The 25,859-nt window shown below is 41.5% G+C and overlaps 1 pseudogene; it reads right to left on the reverse strand.

Moving 5' to 3' along the window:
• Positions 1 to 7,302: 7,302 nt before the first annotated feature.
• On the reverse strand, positions 7,303 to 7,421 carry LOC134912135 (5S ribosomal RNA; annotated as a pseudogene).
• Positions 7,422 to 25,859: the final 18,438 nt, after the last annotated feature.

A 25,859-nucleotide genomic window follows, 5' to 3' on the forward strand; every position in this document is an offset into this window, starting at 1 on the left:
CTTACTCGGCAGTAAGCCTTTCTCGCCTATTTCAATGCTTCTTTGTTTATTGCATGATTTCTTCTTCCAGCATATTTGTTCATTCGTCTGTAGGTACTGAACACCCAGTGATTGTTGCCTTAGCTGTATTACATTACGTGCCCATAATGTGACTGTGTAGGAGGCTTACTCAAAGAATATCTGCAAACAATAGGATAGTCTTAGCCATTACTTGCATTGGTGTCCCACAGCAATAATAGTTTCCTAGGTATCATCTTGACTATTAATTAAGATATTGGCCCAAATGTAATAGCCGTGATGGCTTTGCATTAAAACAAATTGCTTTAAATCTTGTGCAGATTTTGCCAGAATCGCACCGGCGCTCTTGAAATTACATTTGGGACATTGAGTGTTTTGCACACAATTTGTTGCAACATTTGTTTCCTGAGGAACCTTTTCTTTTTTTTTGGTGATGGCGTTATTGAAGAAGCAGGACTTCTGGAAGAAGATGAATGTTGGAAAAAGCTATGTACAAAGATGTGTTTGGTTACTTTAGTAGCATTTGGAAATGTATATTTCATTAGAAAGAATAAACATATTTCAAAATGCGTTGAGTAGGGGATGCCGGCTGCCGGGATTACGGCGGTCAGCGGCATCAGTATCCTGACCGCCGGGATCCCAACGGCCAGCAAGGTAACTACATCCCCTCAAAACTTGTCCTGTTGCAATGCCTCCCTATGCTAGGAGTTGGTTGTACATTTTTTCTGAGGGTGGAAAAAAATAAATTATTTAATAATCAATTTACATATGTAAACACTAATGGGATGTAGTTGGGATCCCCACACTCGGGATCCTGGCAGTCAGAATTCCGACTCCGGAATCCCGACACCTGTTGGAATACTGACGCCAGCATCCCGATAGCCAGAATCCCAGACGTAAGTATCCCAGGGAGGTTAGGGTTAGGCTGCAAGGGGAGGGGTAGGGTTACTCTGCAGGAGGAAGGGATTAGGTTTAGCCTGCAGGAAGGGAGGGTTAGGGTCAGGCTGTGAGCAGATGATGTTAAGGTTGGACTGTGGGGAGGGAGGGTTTGGTTTAGGCTGCAGGGAGGTGGGTTAGGGGGAGGGAGAGGAATAGGGTTAGTTGCCTCCTGCTCCCCTGTCAGGATTTCCAACAGTGGGGATGCCAGTGTCAGTATTCTGACCTCCTGCATTCTGGCTGCCGGTATCTGAACCCAACCCTCTACAACATATACAAATTTAGCTATGGAGGCAAAATAGCTATTCCTGAGTAACCAGTGAATAACATCACTCTCATAGCACTGCTAAGGTCAGATGATTTCTCACATAATATTTGTTGGAAATCATTTGTAAATTACATAGCTTATAAAACCACTAATGCAACTTTAAAATTTAGTTTATTATATTGAATTCAAAGAAATGAAACTTTTGCCTTTACAATATAAAATTATATTTCCTTTTACAGCTCCTTTGTGCTGCTTTTGTACTTTTGGATCTAAAGCTCTCATGGCCAGAAGGATACAGGTTCCAGCTCCTATGCCTTTATACTCCTTTCATCTCTCCTGTGGCTTTTGAACAGGCAGGAGAATAAGCACCTTCTTTCTAAACTGTATAGGAACAAAATGGCACAAAATCCTTTTCTTTCTTCCTGTGAGCGCTGCATCGCCCCCTGGAGGCAGAATGCATCTTGCTCTTCCATTTTACATTTGTACAGTACTCAGTGTATAAGAATTAGAATCACTGAATGAATGCTGCAGAAAGTCTTACATAAAGACAGGGGCAGTGCCCCCTGGTGACAAAACGAATCTTGCTCTTCAGTTTTTTCCCCCCACATATTTTAAATGTTTTCATTTTTTTCTTTAAGAAAAAAAGTAATTTATCAAAAACACTTGGAAAGTGTTCCTTTTTTATCAATTTCTTTTTCTTGGGCCTTCACATCTCTAATTACAACACATCATTGCTCATCACACTTACTTATTTAATAAATTCCAAAGTGCCTGGTTCTCATTGAAAAGCAATTTAGGTAAAAGATTAAAACTGACAAACATAAAAGAGACACATCCCTTTTGTCCTTTCACTTTCTTTTGTTGTTTAATAACAAGATTAGGGCGAAATGAGCTAAAAATGAAAAAGGCCAAACCAAATACACAGAAATAGAGACCTTCAGTAATGGTCTATGCATTTAGTGTACAGCACATGGAATATACATTGTTTTGGTCTGCACAATGTGTCAACGCGTTGGGTATGATTGACCAGTGGTCGGGATCCCGATGGTCAGCATACCACCACCGGAATCCAGTCCGCCAAAAGTGCTGCCAGGGGGCGAGTGCAACAAAGACCCTTGCGCGCTAGCTGCGCTTGCCACGTCACAAGCTCGGTGGCTCTATTCCCAGTCTATGGATGTTGTGGACTGCCAAGAGTGGGAATAGCCCTCGGCCCCCTGCAGGCATTCTGGTGGTTGGGATCCCAGTATCGATATGCTGACCGCCGGGATCGTAACTACATCCCATGTCAACAATGCTTAATAACAAACATGAAGTCAGATTACATAACTGGATATATACTGTTGAGCAGAATAATAAATACATGGATCCAATTAACAGAACAAAACACATTACATACAGAAATAAGTACAGTATAAGACATGATAGTGACAAGCAAGGACAGCACCGGTTACATACAAGAGACATGTTGATAGAGGAACCTCCCCGTGACAGCCTGTATTATTGAGGGAAAGGACATTGAGAGACAGTGGGGGTGGTGGAGGTGTATGTATGTGTGTGTGTGTGTGTGTGGGGGGGGGTTAGCACATGTATTAATTGTAACCACAATTGATAACTACTGCTGGAGTGGGACCTAATTATTATACCATTTAACGTCTGTTCTGGTTGGAGTAAAAAAGATTAATGGTGGCGCTGCTTGGGGGGAATAAAACTTGTTTTTTAAGCAAGAAGTGCCATTTAGTGTCAAGTTGGATGGCCTAAAATGTTAATTCATTGCTCATCCATCCATGAGATGAATAATAAGATTTTAAACCTACCGGTAAATCTATTTCTCGTAGTCCGTAGAGGATGCTGGGACTCCGTACGGACCATGGGGAATAGACGGGCTCCACAGGAGACATGGACATTTTAAGAAAGAACTTAAATCTGGGTGTGCACTGGCTCCTCCCTCCATGCCCCTCCTCCAGATCTCAGTTAGAGAAACTGTGCCCAGAGGAGATGGATAGTACGAGGAAAGGATTTTTGTTAATCCAAGGGCAAGATTCATCCCAGCCACACCAATCACACCGTACAACTCGTGATAAACTACCCAGTTAACAGTATGAAAACAACCACATAGCATCAGTCCGAGACCGATGAGCTATAACATAACCCTTATGTAAGCAATAACTATATACAAGTTTTGCAGAAGTAGTCCGCACCTGGGACGGGCGCCAAGCATCCTCTACGGACTACGAGAAATAGATTTACCGGTAGGTTTAAAATCTTATTTTCTCTAACGTCCTAGAGGATGCTGGGACTCCGTAAGGACCATGGGGATTATACCAAAGCTCCCAAACGGGCGGGAGAGTGCGGATGACTGTGCAGCACCGATTCAGCAAACATGAGGTCCTCCTCAGCCAGGGTATCAAACTTATAGAATTTTGCAAAGGTGTTTGAACCCGACCAAGTAGCAGCTCGGCACAGCTGTAGTGCCGAGACCCCTTGGGCAGCTGCCCAAGAAGAGCCCACCTTCCTAGTGGAAGGGGCCTTAACCGATTTTTGTAACGGCAATCCTGCCATAGAATGCGCCTGCTGAATCGTGTTACAGATCCAGCGAGCAACAGTCTGCTTTGAAGCAGGGCCGCCAACTTTGTTGGCTGCATACAGGATGACCAGTGCTTCTGTTTTACTGATCCTAGCCGCTCGGGCCACGTAAATTTTCAAAGTCCTGACCACATCAAGGGACTCGGAATCCTCCAAGTCACGTGTAGCCACCGGCACAACAATAGTTTGGTTCATATGAAAGTATGAGACCACCTTAGGCAGAACGGGTCCGCAATTCCGCTCTGTCCATATGGAAAACCAGATAAGGGCTTTTGTGTGATAAAGCCGCCAATTCCGAAACTCGCCTAGCCGAAGCCAAGGCTAACAACATGACCACCTTCCAAGTGAGATATTTCAACTCCACTGTTTTAAGTGGTTCAAACCAATGCGACTTAAGGAAACTAAACACCACGTTAAGGTCCCAAGGCGCCACCGGAGGTACAAAAGGAGGCTGAATATGCAGTACTCCCTTCACAAAAGTCTGTACTTCAGGTAAAGAGGCCAATTCCCTTTGAAAGAAAATGGATAAGGCCGAAATCTGAACTTTAATGGAGCCTAATTTTAGGCCCAAATTCACTCCAGTTTGTAGGAAGTGAAGAAAACGGCCTTGATGGAATTCTTCCGTAGGAGCATTCCTGGCCTCACACCAAGAAACATATTTTTCTCCATATTCGGTGATAATGTTTAGATGTCACGTCCTTCCTAGCCTTTATTAGCGTAGGAATGACCTCATCCGGAATACCTTTTTCCGCTAGGATCCGGCGTTCAACCGTCATGCCGCCAAACGCAGCCGCGGTAAGTCTTGGAACAGACAGGGACCTTGTTGTAACAAGTCCTGCCTTAGAGGAAGAGACCACAGATCTTCTGTGAGCATTTCTTGCAGATCCGGATACCAGGTCCTTCGTGGCCAATCTGAAACAATGAGAATTGTTCTCACTCCTCTTTTTCTTATTATCCTCAACACCTTGGGTATGAGAGGAAGAGGAGGAAACACATATACCGACTGGAACACCCACGGTGTCACTAGGGCGTCCACAGCTACTGCCTGAGGGTCTCTTGACCTGGCGCAATACCTTTGTAGCTTTTTGTTGAGACGGGATGCCATCATGTCTATTTGGGGTAGTCCCCACCGACTTGCAAACTGCGCTAAGACTTCCTGATGAAGTCCCCACTCTCCCGAATGCAGAGCGTGTCTGCTGAGGAAGTCTGCTTCCCAGTTGTCCATTCCCGGAATGAACACTGCTGACAGATCGCTTACATGATTCTCCGCCTAGCGAAGAACTCTGGTGGCTTCCGCCATTGCCACTCTGCTCCTTGTGCCACCTTGGCAGTTTACATGAGCTACTGCGGTGATGTTGTCTGACTGGATCAGAACTGGTCGATTGCAAAGTAAGATCTCCGCTTGACGTAGGGCGTAGGGCCTTTAGTCGGCATCACCTGTCCATTGCATGTGCCACAGGACACGTCTAGCAGAAATCGACAAAGCGTTGACTCTAGAACCCAGTAGACTAACGTCTCTTTGGGAATGTCTTATATATATATATACAGGTTGAGTATCCCATATCCAAATATTCCGAAATACGGAATATTCCGAAATACGGACTTTTTGGAGTGAGAGTAGATAGTGAAACCTTTGTTTTCTGATGGCTCAATGTACACAAACTTTGTTTAATACACAACGTAATTAAAAATATTGTATTAAATGACCTTCAGCCTGTGTGTATAAGGTGTATATGAAACATAAATGAATTGTGTGAATGTAGACACACTTTGTTTAATACCCAAAGTTATTAAAAATATTGGATAAAATTACCTTTAGGCTGTGTGTATAAGGTGTATATGAAACATAAATGCATTCTGCGCTTAGACTAGGGTCCCATCACCATGATATCTCATTATGGTATGCAATTATTCCAAAATACGGAAAAATCCGATATCCAAAATACCTGTGGTCCCAAGCATTTTGGATAAGGGATACTCAACCTGTATATATATATATATATATATATATATATATGACAACATCTTTTACATATAAATATATATATATATATATATATATATATATGGTGCAGGGGGATGAGGTTATTGTAAGCGACCAAGGTGTCTAGTAAATGATGTAAAAACCAGGTGCTGGAAAAGGTATAAAATTTAATTACAAAAAGACAAAGCACTAAAAAAGGGTAATGTGTGGAATAATAACAATATTCAAATGCAGCCTAGTCAAGAAATATTGTTTTTTTTTTAAAAAGGAAGAAGCAAAAGGCTGAGCTAAAAAAGTCAGAGACACATATGCCAAAATTCATAAAAAGGTACATAAAAACACAGAAAATAGGGTATAAAATACACAGGATAAAACATAAAAAAAGGTGGGAGAGGTAGCTTATCTTTAGAGGTTGAGGTAAAATCAGAATAGCACCCAACGCGTTTCGTCCCTCATGGACTTCATCAAGGGGTGGTGGAAGGCTAGAGACAGAACATATTTATACCTCATAGCTAGGGGAAGTGCTGGTGACATCACTTCCTGTTTGTTAATTGATGCAATCTTAACATACATTCAAAATGCCTATACATAAATAAATGTGAGAATGGTACTGTAGGGAGGACTGCTACTGAGCTCCTTAATCAAAAACGAGACATGCTTGTGCTACAAAACATAAAATGCGGGTAGGTCCGTCTGCTTCCGGTCCAGACTGTATAGGATCGTCACATCCGCCCCACGTCCGCCCCGCTTCTGGCGGCGTCAAATCCATTCTGCGCATGCGCCGCTTGGGCACGATGCGGTAGAGATGTCCATTTACTGACATTATCAAGAGCGGCGGCCATCTTTTTGGTTGTCCAAACGGGCATATAGTCACAGTCCTGCCGCGGGTAGAATTCGTATGCTGCGGTCTGTGTGATACTTGGTTCAGGTGCACGCTTGCACATGTTAGGGATGCGTTCATAGGTCTTTGGGGTGACTTGCATACAGGTGATACGGCTCCCCGTGGGGTATATGAAAAGAAAAGTGAACAGATGGGGATATTAAACCAGTCATAAAAATTCCATAACAACAAATGGATTATAATGAATAAGAATAAAATAAAATAAAAATGGTTAAATAAAAAATAGTAGTAAAATAAAATAAAATAAAATAAAACCGGCATAATAAAAGACATTGACCAAAGATATATACTGATGATAATTAGATGGATAGTGCCACTACGGAACATATTGTGGAGGTTATATAAATGTATATAAAAAAATGTAAATACACCAAGGATATATATATAAAAATAAATATACATATATATAGAAATAGGAAAATAAATACATATATATAAAAATGTACATATAAATAAATTATTTTAAGCTGTATGGGACTAGATAGAAAAAGAACTTGAGAGCAGTTGGTCGTGCTAAAGTGAACGTGGTAAAGTAGGTGCATGAGTGCTATGGACCTGGCATTATCCATATTTTTTACTGAGACATCCCGATCCGTTCGCTTAGTGCCTCTGGATTTACAACACCCGGTCTCCCAAGGAGGTCTCCCATCCTTGTACTGACCGGGCCCAGCCTTGCTTAGCTTCCAAGATCGGACGGTGTTGGGCGTCCCCAAGGAGGTATGGTTGTAATGTTTAGGGCTGGGTTAGAGACGGGTTCTCTCAATTCAATGTGCAGCACTAGGAATCACCAAGGGCCAAGAGAGATGAAGTAATGGAGAGACATGGAGGGGTGAACTGAGAAGTATACAAACTGTTTAATAAGAGAGAGTGCGAGTTTTAGCATGTTCTACCAGGTGCGGCAGTTCCCAACGTGTTCACTGCGCAACTGGTATTCCCTGGAGGCCCCCCTTCCAGGTACTGTCCAGTTCGAGTCACTGACCTACTTCTAGAGTCGGCCCAGATAGAAAGAGGTGGCGTTCGTGCGGAAAAAAGGAGTTGAGGAGTTGAGGGAGGCAGGAGTAGAATATGAGGGTGGAAATATCTTACATCACAGGAAAGGTGCTATCTCATATCCTTCGTTGAAGCCATCCGGATGAAGCGTGTTGAGTTCGTATATTCAATACATCTCCCTCCTGGAAAGAAGATTCGGAAGGTCTCCTCCTCTGTCTCCTAGCGCTACCAATTCAATGCCTTTGTAGGTTAGCGTCTCTGGATCTGAATTATGGCAAAGATGAAAGTGTTTGGATACTGCATGGGTGAGGACTTTGTTCTTTCGACAACCAAAAAGATGGCCGCCGCTCTTGATAATGTCAGTAAATGGACATCTCTACCGCATCGTGCCCAAGCGGCGCATGCGCAGAATGGATTTGACGCCGCCAGAAGTGGGGCGGAAGCGGGGCGGACGTGGGGCGGATGTGATGATCCTATACAGTCCGGACCGGAAGCAGACGGACCTACCCGCATTTTATGTTTTGTAGCACAAGCATGTCTCGTTTTTGATTAAGGAGCTCAGTAGCAGTCCTCCCTACAGTACCATTCTCACATTTATTTATGTATAGGCATTTTGAATGTACGTTAACATTGCATCAATTAACAAACAGGAAGTGATGTCACCAGCACTTCCCCTAGCTATGAGGTATAAATATGTTCTGTCTCTAGCCTTCCACCACCCCTTGATGAAGTCCATGAGGGACGAAACGCGTTGGGTGCTATTCTGATTTTACCTCAACCTCTAAAGATAAGCTACCTCTCCCATCTTTTTTTATGTTTTATCCTGTGTATTTTATACCCTATTTTCTGTGTTTTTATGTACCTTTTTATGAATTTTGGCATATGTGTCTCTGACTTTTTTAGCTCAGCCTTTTGCTTCTTCCTTTTAAAAAAAAAAAAACAATATTTCTTGACTAGGCTGCATTTGAATATTGTTATTATTCCACACATTACTCTTTTTTAGTGCTTTGTCTTTTTGTAATTAAATTTTATACCTTTTCCAGCACCTGGTTTTTACATCATTTACTAGACACCTTGGTCGCTTACAATAACCTCATCCCCCTGCACCATTTTCTAACTTGTAGGCATATATACCAGTGCCTTCACATGTTTTTGAGGTTCTTTAGCTGACGCCCTAAATATTTTGAAGGGAGTGTCCACCAGGCTAGGTTCTGTATACTAGTCCAGTACATACTTTTCCCATACTGTTGTATATACCTTAGATACTGTATCTGTGGCGCTGGTAGCTTCTTTTGTACACATATATATATATATATATATATATATATATACTAGGGACAATAACATGGTATCCTTATCTAGGGTTTCAATCACCGCTGATAAGATATCTGTCTATGCTGCTACAGCGCTATAAACCCATGCCGACACAATCGCTGGTCTGAGTAGTGTACCAGAATGTGTGTAAATGGACTTCAAAGTGCTTTTACTGCATGCTATCTGCAGGATCCCTGAGGATAGCTGTAAAGTCAGCGCAACCTTTTTGGGTAAACGTGTCAATGCCTTGTACACCCTAGGGGAAGATTCCCATCGTATCCTGGCCCCATTAGGGGAAGAATACTCCCTGAGAAATCTTTTTGGGAAGCTGCAGCTTCTTGTCTGGAGATTCCCGCTCTTTTTCTTCATGAGAGGAGGGAAATTTACCTCAGCTTTCTTCCCCTTAAACATGTGTACCCTCGTGTCAGGGACAGATGAGTCATCAGTGATAAGCAAAACATCTTTTATTACAATAACCATATATTGAATACTTTTCTGCCAGTTTGGCTGCACTTTGCATTATCGTAGTCGACACAGGAGTCAGACTCCGTGTCGATATCAGTGTCTATGATTTTGGATAGTGAGCGTTGTGAGACTCTGAAAATCTCTGTGACATAGGGACAGACATGGGTAGATTCCCTGTCTGTTCTCTAATCTTTTGTGTAATAATTCATCTTAGCCCTTAATTTCACATATCCAATCAGGCGTCGGCATTGTCGACGGCGACACCACACACACATTTGCTCCATCTCCCCCATAGGAGAGCCTTTTACCTCAGACATGTCGACACACACGTACCGACACACCACACACTCAGGGAATTCTCTTCTGAAGACCGTTCCCCCACAAGGCCCTTTGGAGAGACAGAAAGAGAGCATGCCAGCACACACCCCAGTGCAATATGACCCAGGAAAAGCACAGCAATATAATGTTTACCCCGTAGCACTGTTATTATTATCTGCGCCGAATTATGTGCCCCCCCCCCTCTTCTTTAAAACCCTCTCTTCTACCATGGTATAAGCAGGGGAGAGTCCGGGGAGCTTCCTCTCAGTGGTGCTGTGGAGAAAAACATGGCGCTGGTGAGTGCTGAGGGAGAAGCCCCGCCCCCCTCAGCGGCGGGCTTCAGTCCCGCTAAAAGTGTAAAATTGGCGGGGGCTCATGCATATATACAGTGTCCAGCAGTATATATGCTCTCTTTTGCCAAATAAGAGGTTTTTATTGCTGCCGAGGGCGCCCCCCCTGCACCCTGCACCCTTACAGTGACCGGAGTATGTGAGGTGTATGGGAGCAATGACGCACAGCTGCGGTGCTGTGCGTTACCTCAGCGAAGCACCGAAGGCTTCTGCCGCCTGAGACGTCTTCTGTCTTCGTTTCTTCTGGCTCTGTGAGGAGAACGGTGGCGCGGCTCTGGGGTGAATGCCCAGGACGAACCTGTGTTCACTCCCTCTGGAGCTAATGGTGTCCAGTAGCCGAGGAAGCAGAGCCTATCATTTAAGTAGGTCTGCTCCTCTCTCCTCAGTCCCTCGATGCAGGGAGCCTGTTGCCAGCAGTGCTCCCTGAAAAAGAGAAAAATTCCTAACAAAAATGCTTTCTAAGCAGGAAACTCAGGAGAGCTCCCTGCAGTGCACCCATTCTCCTCTGGGCACAGTCTAAAACTAAGGTCTGGAGGAGGGGCATGGAGGGAGGAGCCAGTGCACACCCAGAGTCAAGTTCTTTCTTAAAGTGCCCATGTCTCCTGTGGAGCCCGTCTATTCCCCGTGGTCCTTACGGAGTCCCAGCATCCTCTAGGACGTTAGAGAAAGTACTCTCTTTTCCAAATATGGCCCCAACATTCCAGGATCCATCCAAGCAGCAGGTAATCTTATAAAACCAGCAACAGGTAGTCAAAGCTGTAGGAACCGATAGTAGAATGCAGTGGGTCACAGAACAGTCTAATACTTGGAAATGGTTAGGCACACTCTCAGAGTAGGATGGCTGTTGGGATATGCAGTTACATCTACTTCCACCACAACTACAGGGGTGTTTTCTGTCGTCCATTCTCGAAAAGTGTCTTGTTACAATTTACTGACAATTTTAGAATTTATATTTTGTCTGAAATAAATGTACAGTATGTGGTTTATGAATACAGGACATGTATACTGTAACAACCTAGATGCTTTTATGTTTCCTAGTATTGTAGGGCATTTTCAGAGAAAAAAATAACTGCTCTATAACTGCCTATTACTGCAATGTACTGTAAATATTTTTATCTGTTACTCAAGTGTAAATTCCCGTTTAAGAAGAATGAGGGAACGAGTACAGGGGGTCATTCCGAGTTGTTCGCTCGCAAGTGAATTTTAGCAGATTTGCTCATGCTAAGCCGCCGCCTACTGGGAGTGAATCTTAGCATCTTAAAATTGCGAACGATGAATTCGCAATATTGCGATTACACACCTCGTAGCAGTTTCTGAGTAGCTTCAGACTTACTCGGCATCTGCGATCATTTCACTGCTTGTCGTTCCTGGTTTGACGTCACAAACACACCCAGCGTTCGCCCAGACAATCCCCCGTTTCTCCAGCCACTCCTGCGTGTTTTCCGGAAACGGTAGCGTTTTTTCCCACACGCCCATAAAACGGCCTGTTTCCGCCCAGTAACACCCATTTCCTGTCAATCACATTACGATCGCAAGAACGATGAAAATGCCGTGAGTAAAATTCCTAAGTGCATAGCAAATTTACTTGGCGCAGTCGCAGTGCGGACATTGCGCATGCGCAATAAGTGGAAAATCGCTGCGATGCGAAGATTTTTACCGAGCGAACAACTCGGAATGACCCCCACAGTACATAGAAGTTTTTAATCCTTCTAACACAAAAGAATAGCTACAAATGCATAATTGCCACTTTATTCAGTTTCAAGTCTGCATTCTAATGCTATAAAGTCAGACTAAGAAGAAAATATTTAAGTAGTTAGTATTGTATGCTTTTAATAAACACAATGAATAATGAAACACTCAAGTTAGAAAGACTGTGTGCTGGCAGGAGTAAGATTCCATTACTGACAGTTAGTTACATCATAGATTTACAAATGAACTTTAAATACCCTTCATCTCTTGCAATGTGCATATGGTTCTTTGAGTTATTGAGGAACGTTTTTCTGAGGTTCAATATTATTGTCTGCTGCTCTTCACTCCTGTGGGTGTAATCTGATGTAAGTAGCATTAATAGTGACATGAAAATAAGTTCAAGCTTGATACTTCCCATAAGTATTTATTGTGTCAAATGTTAAACAATACATTTATTGCTGTTCTGACTACTGTGGCAGATGCAGCAAAAGAAGCTCTAACATTAACTACTAAAATGAATTGTTTTGTCACAATAGTATATGTAAATATCACTCAAAGAGAATTATTCGTTAGTATTGCCATCCTAAAAATCTTTTGTTATAGAAAATACCACTATAAAAACACAAGTCTGGCTGACCTAACATCATTTTCAACATAGTCCAAAAGCACATTATCTATGTTTAATAACAATTTGTAAATAGGACAATGGTAAGTTTCAGAACATTCAAATAATTTTTGAATTTGAAAAGACATACGCAATAAGAGATATTAATGGACTTTTATGGCAGGACTCACATTGTGAGTAAAAAAAATAAAATGCAGTAAGAATACTCAGTAAAAATAATATTGATAAACTCTACAATAAACATGGCGTGCGATGTCCTTAGCACATGTGGTCCATGTGAAACCCTATTAGAACTTCACAATGTGTCAGAATCCAAGTCCAACTTGGGTTTTACTGCCTGACTTGGATCCAAAATAAGGCAAAACTTCATCCTCTCACTGTCAGAATCTTGCAGGTTTTGGTTTCTATAAAGGTCCCCGGTGATTGCGCCATTTTCACTCTAGCTGTGGAGTTTGTATAGTGCAGACGTGCTTTGTTCATCCAGGGTGCTGTGTCCATGCTGTGTTGTCCATCAAGGGGCTGCTGTGTCCAACAAGGTGCTGTTGTGTCCTTCCAGGGGTGCTCTATTTGTCTAGGTGTGCTCTGCCCTTCCATCACGGTGCTGCTGTGTCCTCCAGGGGTGCTCTGACAGTCTAGGGGTGCTCAGTCCTTCCATCAAGAAGCTGCTGTACCCTCCAGGGGTGCTCTGACCATCTAGAGGTGCTCTGTCCATCCATCAATGGGCTGCTGTGTCCTCCAGGGGTGCTCTGTCCATCAATGGGGTGCTCTATTCATCCATCAAGGGGCTGCTGTTTCCTCCAGGGGTGCTCTGTCCATCTAGGGGTGCTCTGTCCATCCATCAAGGGGCTGCTGTGTCCTCTGCAGGTGCTCTGTCCATCTAGAGGTTTTTCAAAGCTGCAGGACCTGCAGCGAAACGCGTCAGGTGCCACCCTGATCACCGTTGCTTTGTTGCTGAACCAGTGCCCGGACCATACTGGATGCCCAGAGTTTGCTATTTGGTGGATTTTAACAGGCGTACTTAGGACCATCCCGCAAGTCAAGCTCCGCATACTGGTGAGGATTGAGAATATGCTATCAACTCCCAATTGAAGGATCATCCATGGGATATTTCTCCCTCCAGCGGCCTAAGAAGCGGTAATAACCCTTTTAGGGACTGTGCAATCAGCTCCTAAGCCTGTATATTCTGCCTAAACTGGTGTCCAGTTATTTAAAAGGAACGGACATTTCTGGTTCACTTATTCTGCCGGTGGTCACATTGACTTTTAATTGGTTATTAATCAGTTTTATTAATAAATTTTTTAATCTGTTTTCATTCAATCCATCTCATTTTTTAATTTTTTGTATTAATTGAATTCAGCGCTGCTATTATTGGTTTTCTTTTTGTGTATGCTTAGGTATCAGGATTGACTAATCCTGTTATATAGCAGCAGCATTAGAACAACAGCCCATATTGCGCCCGAGCACCGTTCTTGGTATTTTCCATGTATTGTGATGCTGTAGGTCATACCCCACACATAAGCAGTGTGACTCCGAGTGTTATTTGTGAACACCGTTTAAAAAAAAATTGTACAAATTTTGGTGTGTGCTGTACCCCACTTTGTTCATGTTTGCTGATATGGAGGATGATCAATTAAAAGGAGAGCAGGAAGCACATACTAGTGCTGCAGCCACCAGTCATGACGATACAAGTCCATCAACGTCATCTACTAATGCCATTGCACAAGGCAGCATGAAAAATCAAAGAAGCAATACAATTCAAGTTCAAGTTCAGTTTATTGTCATCAGCCAAAACAAATTGACAGATGAAATTTCAGTAGTACATAGCACCAAGTAGCAGGCGACACAGTCATAGCATACAAAAACATAAAAGTAATACAATCATACATTTAACATCCGTACTGCAAATGGAATAAAACTGTTCCTAAAATGACTGGTCCGTGCTAACAGTGTACAAAACCTCTTTTGGGATGGAAGTTCGACAAAGAACTCATTAAAAGGATGCACACTTTCTGATAAAATACTCTAGCTTTACTTAAAGCCTATACAACTCATCAAAAGTAGGTAGTGGCATACTAATGATTTTACTAGCGGTTCTTCTAATTCTCTCTAATGCACACCGATCTTTTGAGGTACAGGCACCATACCATGTCACAATACCATAACTCAGAATGCGCTCAATCGAGCACCTATAAAAGTTCAACATGGTCTACGCACCAACACCTACTGCTCTTAAACATCGCAGGAAAAAAAATAATTGTTGAGCTTTTTTTACTGCAAGTGCGCCGACCATGTCAAGCATGACGAAATCTGAATGCCCAATAAGCGGAATGAAGCAATCATTTCAATTGCTTGATCACCAATAAACACGGGCGATTTCTGCAGCTGTCCTTTCCTAAAGTCCACGATCAGTTCTTTATTCTTCCCACTATTTAAAAATAAATTATTTTTACTACTCCAACCAACTAATTTCTCAACTTCTGTCATATAAGCTGACTCATCATCACCGTTTATTAAACCTACTACAGCAATGTCATCTACAAATTTAATCACTTTAACAGATTCATCTGCTGACACACAGTCATGAGTAAACATTGAATATAAAAAAGGGCTTAGGACACAGCCCTGGGGTACACCTGTATTTATCAGCACCTCCCCGGACCTAACACTACCCATTTTAACCATCAGTAGGCGATTTGTCAAAAATTCTAAAATCCAATTACAAGTAAAACTGTCAAGACCCAACACAGATAATTTATTCGTCAAAGACACAGGAATCACTGTGTTAAAGGCCCAAATAAAATCGACAAATAAAATCCTAACATAAGCATTCCTCTTTTCCAAATGTGACAGAGTAAAGTGCCACAGTGTAGTAATCGTGTCATCAGTGCAACGGTTCCGTATATAAGCAAATTGAAACGGGTCAAACTCAGCTACAAAAAAAGATTTAATATGACTCAATACTAGTCTCTCAAAGCATTTCATTATGAGGGACGTTAATGCTATAGGCCAATAGTCATTAAAACACTTAACTGACCCTTTCTTAGGGACTGGAACAATACTTGTCAGCTTCAAACTCCTTGGCACTACACAGTGCATGAGTGACAAATTGGACAAGAGCGTTAATATCCCACTCAGTTGCTCTGCACATCCATGAAGGACCCTCCCCTTAATGCCATCATGTCCCGCTGACTTGCCCGGATTAACCTGACGCAAACAATTTAGCACAGCGCCTTCTTCAAGCAACAAGGGAGATTCCTCCTCTCGAGGGATCTGCGGCAACTGGTCTAATCTATTATTATCTTCAAATCTACAATAAAACATATTTAAATCATCCACCAATGAGTTAGTAACCTCCACATGGTCGGCCTTTTTAACTTTGCACCCAGTCACTTAATATTTCAACTGCCACAAACCCCTAGGATTCTTATTCAAACTACTAAGGTCTTCAGTCTTTTTAGAGTAACTCATTTTTGCTCTTTTTATGCCCAAACGGAGTTGGGCCCTGGCTGTTCTCAAAGCGGCCTGATCGCCAGCCTCGAAAGCTCTATCCCTGGCTTTAAGCTGGGCACAAACCTCCTCATTTAACCAAGGTTTCTCATTAGAAAAGGTTTTCATTTCTTCCCTCACCGTGACACTCTCCGTGCATGAACTTATGTAGCGGGAGATCAAAGATGCTAGTAAATCAATATCAATTGAATCATTGATCACACACTCTTCGATGAACAGATCCCAATTTGTAAATTCCAACATATCCTGCAACCTCATCATTGCTCCCTCTGGCCAGATTGTTACCAGGTTTCACTCTTTTAACCTGGGGTTTATAAATTGGCCTTAAAAATGGAGACAAGTGATCAGAATTGATGATGTGAGGACAAGCAAAGGTCTCATAAGCTAAGTTTAAATTTGAATTGACTTGATCTAATGTATGAGTCTCGCATGTGGTAAAGAAAAAAACATCAAAGGAAAAGTTAGCTTTCCCTTTTTTTTCCAGACAGAGAAACATAAAATTGCCAACATGCCATTCACCACACGCAGTGGCAAGGAAAGGCTCAGGCCTTGACCTTTATTTATGAATGGTGGTTCTGCAACTGTCAGGCAACTTCTGCCTCTCATGATGGTGTAAGAACTTTTCACCCAGAGTCTTGAAGAGGTGTAAAAAAATGAAAACCACTAAGGCAGAAGAACAAACTGTGTGTGTTCAAAACCATCACACATTCCTGAGGGACGTTTATGGGTGTCTACGTTAGCTATGTGTGAGTCTGACATTTCTCACACTGTCTTCATAGAGAAGTCTCTTTCCACCATTTCTGCACCATCTGCATGTTAGGAGTAGTACAAGTAAAGATGGTGATGAGAGCATAATAGACATTGAGGATTCCTGTGTGAAACAGGATGAGGGGGATATGTATGTTCTAAGACTATCTGACACAGAGAATGTTGATGATGTTGTTTGTGTAAGTCAGGCACCAGTGGCTGCAGTTCTTGCCCGTGGTTAAAAGAGAGCCATTGTGATGCATGGACATAATCCACCTCTTCGGTGTGTGATTATTTTTACCCAAACCTAGACAATATTAGGATTTGGGTTAATTTGTGAAGGCATCTGCTCCATTTGTGAGGCCAAAGTTATTAGAGGTAGGGACGTTAGCCATCTAGGCACCTCCTCCATGTTACATAACTTGCGCCAAGTTCATTAAATTTATTTGACAAGATTATAATGTAATTAACACCCTCATCATCAACTTCCTCATTAGTGATCAGAGGTAGTCCTTCCAAAAAATTGTTTTGTGGGGGCCCAAGCAAACAAAGCACTTCAGCCAAAGAAGTGTCAGTCCCTGTCACTGACGTGATTGGTTTGTTGAACTGTGCATGTCTTTTTTAATATCCCACATAAGGGTGGGTGAAAGAGCCCAAGAAAAATATAATCTTGTACCACTTTTCATTTCTACACTGCTGTGTGACAATGTTTCATAGATGTGCTATAAACTGTAGTGTTTTTGTGCTGCTGCTCTGTTACTTAGGGTGGTTTTGTCAAAACCAAATACAGATCCAAAACACGAAGGAGATACAGATCCAAAACCAAAATATATGACTGGGGAGAGTGCACATCCCTAGTCTTTATTGGAAAAATTATGCTATTTGCACCTCCCAAAATGAATGATTATTCCTAAGTAGGAGGTTCCGCACTGTCTTTTTACCTTATAATAAACATTTTTGCTACCTTTTCATCTGCTCATGTGGGTGCGCACAAAAAAAAGTAAAATTCCTCTGGAAAAGCAATGCAAATTTAGAACTGAATTGCAAATGAAGTTTGCATTTCAAGATTGGAGGGAGAACTGCTTGCAGGACCTGACTTGTACTTAATTGAATTGACCCCATTATGTCAATTTATCCAGGACTTGCTTATAATAGCACTCATTCTAATATGTAGACAGCAATGCAAGGACCTGTTCTGATTAAAATGACGGCAGATGGGAGGGTGCTAATACCATGCAGAATGAGTCTCAACTTTCAAGTGTACATTATATACACAAATATAGAAGAAAGGGGGGAGGGGGACCGGTTCTGATTCCCGGGTTTTTCTTCTCCCTTTGGCTAATATACTGAATAAGTTCATCCCTATTCCTTCTTCCGTAGTCCAGAAACGAGCTGGTAATTTTGTCTTCGTTGTATCCTTACCCCAAGAATTGCATTTTTAATGCTGTTCCTTGATCCTCATAGTCCCCGGGTCTCGAACAATTCCTCCTTATCCTGTGGAATTGGCTTTTTGGTACAGATGATAACCAGTTATGATGGTGATTGCTGTTCTGGGGGATAAAGGAGTTACAGTCGGTGGCCTTGACGAAGGTTTTGGTCTCTACGTGAGTTTGGGGTACGCATCACCCCCACACTACTAATACTTCTGAAAGATACCTTTATAAGATTATCTAATCTTATGTCTATGTAAGTTTGGTGCGTTCTGGATCTTGTATCACCTCCTCATTTCCTGCACACCTTTCTGGTAGCCATATATCGAACGTATTACACTATTGGGGTCTCTGTACCCCCTTGCTCTTCTCTTTTGTGAGGGTCCGAGCATCCTGTGGCCTCGACAATAGCACGGAAGGGGGTGAATAGGAAATAATCCGCTAAAGAAACCTTGATGTGCCTATGTGATATATACAGAAAGTGAGTTTGGGGTACGCATGACCCTCTTTTTTCATCAGTACTTGTGAAAAGATACCTTTATATGAGCAACCCGCTTATTTTGATGTAAGTTGGGTATGTTCCTGATATAATATCGATTTCTTAGCTTTACACATATCATCCTGATAATCGTATATTGAACGTATTACACCATCGGGGTTTTATGCACCCCCTTTCTCTGCCCTTCTCTGTTTTATGAGCGGCGAATGAAAAAGGAAAGAAGAGTGAGGGAATCCACGACACGTAAGGAGGAGAAAGATACCTTTATGAACAGTTCATGCACACCACACATGTGAGTACCTGTATACGACCTACATCTATCAATTACCATCCATATAGACTCTAATACACCACTCTGCCTGAATCATTTGAACTGTTGGAAGCTATTTCTCCTTGTGTTTGGGACTTTATTACAGCCGTGTGAAAAGTTACCATTATTTTACATTCTAAAACTGGCGGATAGCGCAGTAGAAGGCGTACCACTGTATTGTTAGTGACAACCAGAATGTAATTCTGTCACTCCATTCAAACCTAGATCTATTTTCTTTCCCAAACACATACAAGGTCCCTTTATTGAATCATTTACAACATTGGTGCTAGATGATTTAAATGCATTACAATCCAGCACAAAGAAAAAGTTCAATATGACATCAAAAGAAAGGAAAGCTCTGGTAGATTTAAAAAAGAACATAACTCTCATAATCAAACCCGCTGATAAAGGCGGGGGTGTGGTGGTAATGGACCAGGATAAATATGAGAGTGAAGTATTATGACAATTAAATGACCCCACCACCTATAGAAAGGTAAGAAATAATCCCACCGAGCCTACGATGTCTAAATTAAAAACCCTGATAGAGAAGCACGAGAAGAAAGGTACGATTAGTGGAAAGGAAGCAAAATTTATTATCACTGAAAATCCGATAGTTCCTGTTATATATATACTACCTAAAGTACATAAGAGCCTCACCGATCCCCCTGGGAGGCCCATAATATCGGGAGTAGTTTCAATCACAGCCAACCTCTCACAGTTTATAGATTTCATTCTACAACCTATGGTATTAACCAATAAATCCCATTTAAAAGATACAAAAGACTTCCTACAGATGTTAGAAACAGTTAAATGGGAAGAGGGTGATTGGTTGGTGACCGCTGATGTGAGCTCCCTGTATACAATAATCGATCATAGAGAAGGGTTGGATGCTGTTCGATATTTTCTCAATCACTCAGACATGTCGGTGATATGAAAGATTTGATTATTGATGGGATACATTTTATTGAAAACAAATTTTTCCTGTTTAAAGAACAGTTTTTTGTTCAAAAGACGGGCACAGCCATGGGCACCAGGTTTGCTCCGAGTTACGCAAACCTCTTCATGGGGATGTGGGAGGCGGAAACTATTTGGTCCGCCGACGAACTCGGGGCGAGCCTGGTGTCATATGCCCACTATATAGATGACATTTTCTTGATTTGGAGAGGTGATGAGGATTCTTTAAAGGGTTTCTGCACACTCTTGAATGCCAATGATAGGAATATCAAACTTACTTTTGTTAGTGACAAACAAACTATTGATTTTCTGGATATTACAATATATGTAGAAGATAAAAAGATTCATACAAAAACTTTTTCCAAACCCACAGATTGTGGCACTTACATCATGGCCACCAGTTGTCACCATGAGAATTAGCTAAATTAAATTCCAGTGAGCCAATTTACCAGGCTCAAAAGGAATTGTAGCAAAGAGGAAACTTTTCATACCCAAGCGACAGAAATGTCCAAGAAATTTAAGGCATGTGGCTATAACTCAGATAAAGTGAACCAGGCAATAGGCAGCAGTGATATGTTGGAACGCAGGGATCTATTATCAAAAATAAATAAACCTAAAAAGAAAGATGGAGTACAATGTGCAACACAAGTCCACTGAACGGGACTTAAAAAAGCACTGGGAACTTTTGAAAAAAGATCCGGTGATTGGCACTCTTATACCAATAATCCCGTTCATATTTATCGCAAAGCTCCCAATATAAAGACGAAGCTAGTCTCCAGTGCCCTACAACCATCCCTCCCACCGACAAGATTTACTTCACAGGGCTTCTTCAGGTGTGGAGGGTGCATTGGATGTAGGAATGTGAAAGGTGATGGCATTAGTAACATCAAAAGAGTCTCCATCAATAACATAGAGGTGGATATAAGACACTTCATTACTTGTGACACAAAAAATGTCATATATGCCATCAGATGTAAGTGCAACCTATTCTACATCGGGAGGACATCCCAGCTTCTCAAGGTACGAATGGGAGAACACATTAGGAATGTGAAAAGAGGATTGGAGACACATTCCTTGTCCCTTCACTTTAAGAACAAGCATGACTCATTAGTCTCTGGGATTACAGGGTTCTATAATTTAAGACATGTTCAAAATACACTAAGAAATAGGGATGTTGCCAGTAGTTTAGCAAAAATGGAGATGGATTGTATTTTTTATTATAACACTTTAAGTCCTAATGGACTAAACTGCGACTTTGAACTAAAATGGTTCCTATAAGATTAACATATATTGATGTATACTGCCTATATCATTGGGTGTTTCATGTTTGAATATTTCCAGCTATGTATATTGGTTTGTATCCTGTGTAGAGGATTATCACGGGTCTTATATCTGGGATATAAATATTGTATTTTTTCAAAAAGGGAAAGTAACATGCAGTATAAGAAATGGGGATTACGCTATACTAAAGTGATAAATCTGCATTATACTGACGTTTTGTTTTGTTTTAGAAAATCATACAAATTTACTACATATCCCATGATGCACTTTGTTTTGGACTACAAATGTTGTGTGATCCGATTGGACCAGTTTTTGTATGTGACATTTGGACCACGTGTTCCGCAAACCTGTGGACTACATTTCCCACATCTGATCAGAGATCGTCACTTCCGCCGGCGTGTAAGGCATGACTTCCTGGGGACTCTGTTTGTGGAACCACATAGAACATTAGAGAACTACGTTTCCCATCAGCCCCGGAAGTAGATCATCTTCAGTTGCACGACGTCATTTCCGGTCACGGAATCTGCTAAACTGGATTTGGATATCAAGTAGTGGAACTATACAAATTACAAAGGAACTACATTTCCCGTCAGTCCCGGAAGTCGGTTACGTGTAGTGGCGCAATGTCACTTCCGGTCATATAGTTTGCTAAACCAGTTTGGATATTAAGGAACGGACTACATTTCCCAGCAGACTTGGCGGCCGGGCACTTCAGGCCAGCGCAATTAGACGATTAGGATAAGTTTTTAGTGATTTAATGTTGCCCAAGGGGGCTGTTTATAAGAAGATGGACAATATTTCTAATTGAGCTAAATAGATCTTATGACCAATTAGGATTTGTTTATGCAGAAATGTGATCTTTATATACATTTGTATTAATTACATCATGTCATTTCCTGTTGTGATTTCATTGGCTACTCTTAGTTTAAATATTTGGCTCCTGCACACTCCACATTATCTTGATAAAGGTCACATGACCGAAACGCGTTGATACTGCCATCAGGAGTGTGAGTAGCCAACATCAATTTTTATCTGGAAAGTCTTTTACTTTTGTTTTTTTTATGTGAACAGTTGTTTTTTGACTGTGGACCTTTTAACTGTTTTGTTCAAATAAATCGTTCGTTTTTTATGAAACAAATGGTGGATACATGCTGTTTTGGAGGATATAAATTGGAGAAGGGGGCATTCCACTGATCATTTGGAAAATATACCTTGATAGGAGCAGCATTTCACTACACAGTGTGAGTCGGGGTACGAGATATATGTGGAAACTACATATGTTAAAGATACCATGATATGCTTGATTCTTTCACTGTTCCTGTGAGTGTTGTGGTACGCATTCCCCTATGACCAGCTTTTCTTCTGGGCACTTATTTCCAGTTTGAATGCATTTGTCGACATAAGAACACCTAAAGAAACCTTGATGTGTATATATCACTTCCTATTAGTGTGAGTGGGGTACGCTTCAGTTTGAGCAACACCATTAAGTTCACCCGTTGATTTTAGAACCTACTACACATTTTTCTTTTCCTGTTCCATTTTCTCTCTCTTCCTGAGCGACTATATTAAATGGTTGAAGATTCATGGATGAGAATAATTGGGTCTCTAAAGATACCTTTATGAGAATCATTGCATAGTTCACAGTGTGAGTCCTGGTACGCCATATGAATTGATTTAAAGATACCTAGATGTGTTTACAATCAGCATTTCCTGTGTGAGTTTTGGGGTACGCATCCCAGCTGACTCCCTCTATTTGGATAAAGTTGTCTCTTTCTTCTTCACGCTTCGTGGTGAATCCTTCATACAAAGGAAAGTGGTTACGGACACACTTTTTGAGCACTTATTATTTTCTTCAAATTAATTTACCAGAATATACTGCACAAAAATTGTATTTTTTCTTTTTTATTATTAACACTGAGCACACAAGACTTCCGAGTGGAGAAAGGAACACTGAATCACAACCTTCTAAAGATACCTTTATAAGAGTTATCCCACGTCATACATTGTGAGTTCGGGTACGCAGTGTATTATACCCCAAAGATACCTAGATATGTTTACAGTCTGCACTTATTGTGTGAGTTTTGGGGTATGTTCCCAATTGAACTATCCTTTACTCAAACATATTTTTCAAGTTGTTACACTATGTGGTGAAGTAAACACGAGTTTAAAGGAAAAAGAGGACAAAAGATACCTTTAAGCCATATATTGATATCTGTTTATAAGAGTTTTGGTACGCAGGAGCATTGATTTCAGTATAGAGACATTTTACACAGACACTATTTGCAAATAAGAAGGAACTACACATTGGTGGTTGTTTTTGTTTTTCATATTTTTCGGAGCTCACGGATCAGAGATTCTCTACTAGAAGAAGTGTGAAAAGGAAGATCGACATCCAAAGAAATAAATTAAGGGACGTATTTCTGTGTGCTGCGCCGAGTGTGTAGAGAAGGGCATGAACTTTGGATATGGTATTTCTTGTTTTAAATGTGGTGACATTTATCTAAGCCTTTTAACACCTTGGCTGCATTGCGCCTATTTTAGTCCGCTCTCCAAATCCAATCGATTTTAAAGCAATAATTTAAGCCACAGTCATGTGGCAGACAATGTCGCTGAAATTATTGGTTTGTTAAAGTGTGCATGTCCTGTTTATACAACATAAGGGTGGGTGGGAGGGCCCAAGGACAATTCCATCTTGCACATCTTTTCTTTGTCTGCCTCATCATTCCAGGGGTACTGCCCCATATGGGGTGCTGATCCTCTGCCCTACCAGTTCAGGAGTGCTGCCCCACTGCTGTTTAACTCCAGGGGTGCTGTTGCCTGTCTGCTGTGCTGTGTAATTCTCCTGGGGTGCTACCTATGCTGTATAAGTCCAGGGGTGCTGCCTATCTGCTGTATACTGTAAATCCAGAGGCGCTGCCATATAATTCTAGAGGTGCTGCTGTACTTGATCCTAGGTTTAAATTAAAGCCTTGAGCAGAAAATAAAATAAGCTTCAACATCACAAGCAGATTTGTGAAAACATATAGCCGCAAAGGTGGAAATGTAAATTGCAATTTTGACTAAGTGTTTTTCAATGAGACCACATTTGTGGCCAAAGTAGATTTTCCAAACACACCTATGTTTATATGTCTGCCATATAATTCCAGGGGTGCCCTGTCTGAATCCGCTCATCTACATCTTCTAGTGTGCACTGTGTACCCAGCATTAGAGAGAGGTTCCTATTAATTATTTCATGTTAGGGACTCACTCAAATGAATGGCTCCAATTAGTCAACCTTAATTTTGATTTATTATTAATGTTCCACATTTTGGGATTATTTATTTACAAGATGCGCATTTGTTGTACAGGGTTCTTTTCCTAAGGGCTACATAAGGTTATCGCAAGACCTCGCGGTGTTAGAAGAACAGAGTTTCAGTGATCTTGCATTGCATCAGCTTTCCATTGCACTGCAGCACTAGATGGGTCAGGAGCTCCTGTGAGGCACAAACAGTTACTGAATAAGGCCCAGTATGGAGTCTCATGGTGGCTTACAGCCAGGAAGATGTCTGGCTTGCCAAGCTGAGGCATGCTGTGGGCACAGAGGTTAGCATTGCTTCCTACCAGAGTCCTACTTATAGTATGAAATGAGTTTCGACTATAGAGTGGTAAGATCCACTAGAGCAGGGGCTCAACAACAAAAAATTCACTGCACAGTCCTGCTTAGTACTGTACCGAACCCACCCGAACTCAACTTACCTGATCTGAGGCTTCTGTGGGGGCTCAGGAGGGGCAGCTAAAATATCTAAGGGGCTGCTTTATTTAAACATAAAATATGAATAAAATAAACAAGACACACAGGTATGCTCACATGCATGTAACTGGGACACACAGGTATGCGCACATGCATGTAACTGGGAGCTGTGAAAAAATGAAAATAAAAAAAATGGAAAGAAGGAAACCCATGAGATTTTCACAAAATAAGTCTCCAGACTCCGTGGATGGGAAAATATCCAATCTTGATCCTGTGATATACACCAATTTATTTGCATCCCAGCATTAAATCCGAGATTATTTTATTCCCCGAAAATGGAGAAGGGGGTACAAATATGGAGGATTTGACCCTAGTTTTTCAGTTTGTCCAGTAATGTGGTAATTATATATTTTCTTGGTTGAAGTCCTTTCCGTTCCACACCAATATAGGAGTGGAGGTGAAAGCCTGTGTGTTGTTCCTGATTGCGTGTGCCTCTCTCATTTTTAATCACCTTCTTGACACTGTCCTCTTCAGCTTGACTCTTCTCATAATGTGAAAAGTCATTAAAGATGGCGGTGGTATGTTTGTAGCCAGCTATGAATTAGAGTACTTGGCGAGCTTCTTCCAGTGGGACCACCTGTTGCTGAAATGATGGGTTTATTAAACTGTGCATGTCCTGTTTAAACAACATAAGGGTGGGTGGAAGGTGCAAAATTCCATCTTGCACCTCTTTTCTTTGCATTATGTGCTGTTTGGGGCCTAGTTTTTAAAACTGCTATCCTGTCTGCCACTGCAGTGCCACTCCTAGATGGGCCAGGTATTTGTGCTGCCCACTTGTGTTGCTTATTTTAGTCATCCAGCTACCTCGGTGCAACCTTTTAGCCTAAAAACAGTATTGTAAAGTGTGAGGTGTTCAGAATAGACTGGAAATGAGTGAAAATGAATGTTATTGAGGTTAAT

The sequence above is a fragment of the Pseudophryne corroboree genome, chromosome 4 (assembly GCF_028390025.1).
Source record: "Pseudophryne corroboree isolate aPseCor3 chromosome 4, aPseCor3.hap2, whole genome shotgun sequence".
Classification (NCBI taxonomy): Eukaryota; Metazoa; Chordata; class Amphibia; order Anura; family Myobatrachidae; genus Pseudophryne; species Pseudophryne corroboree.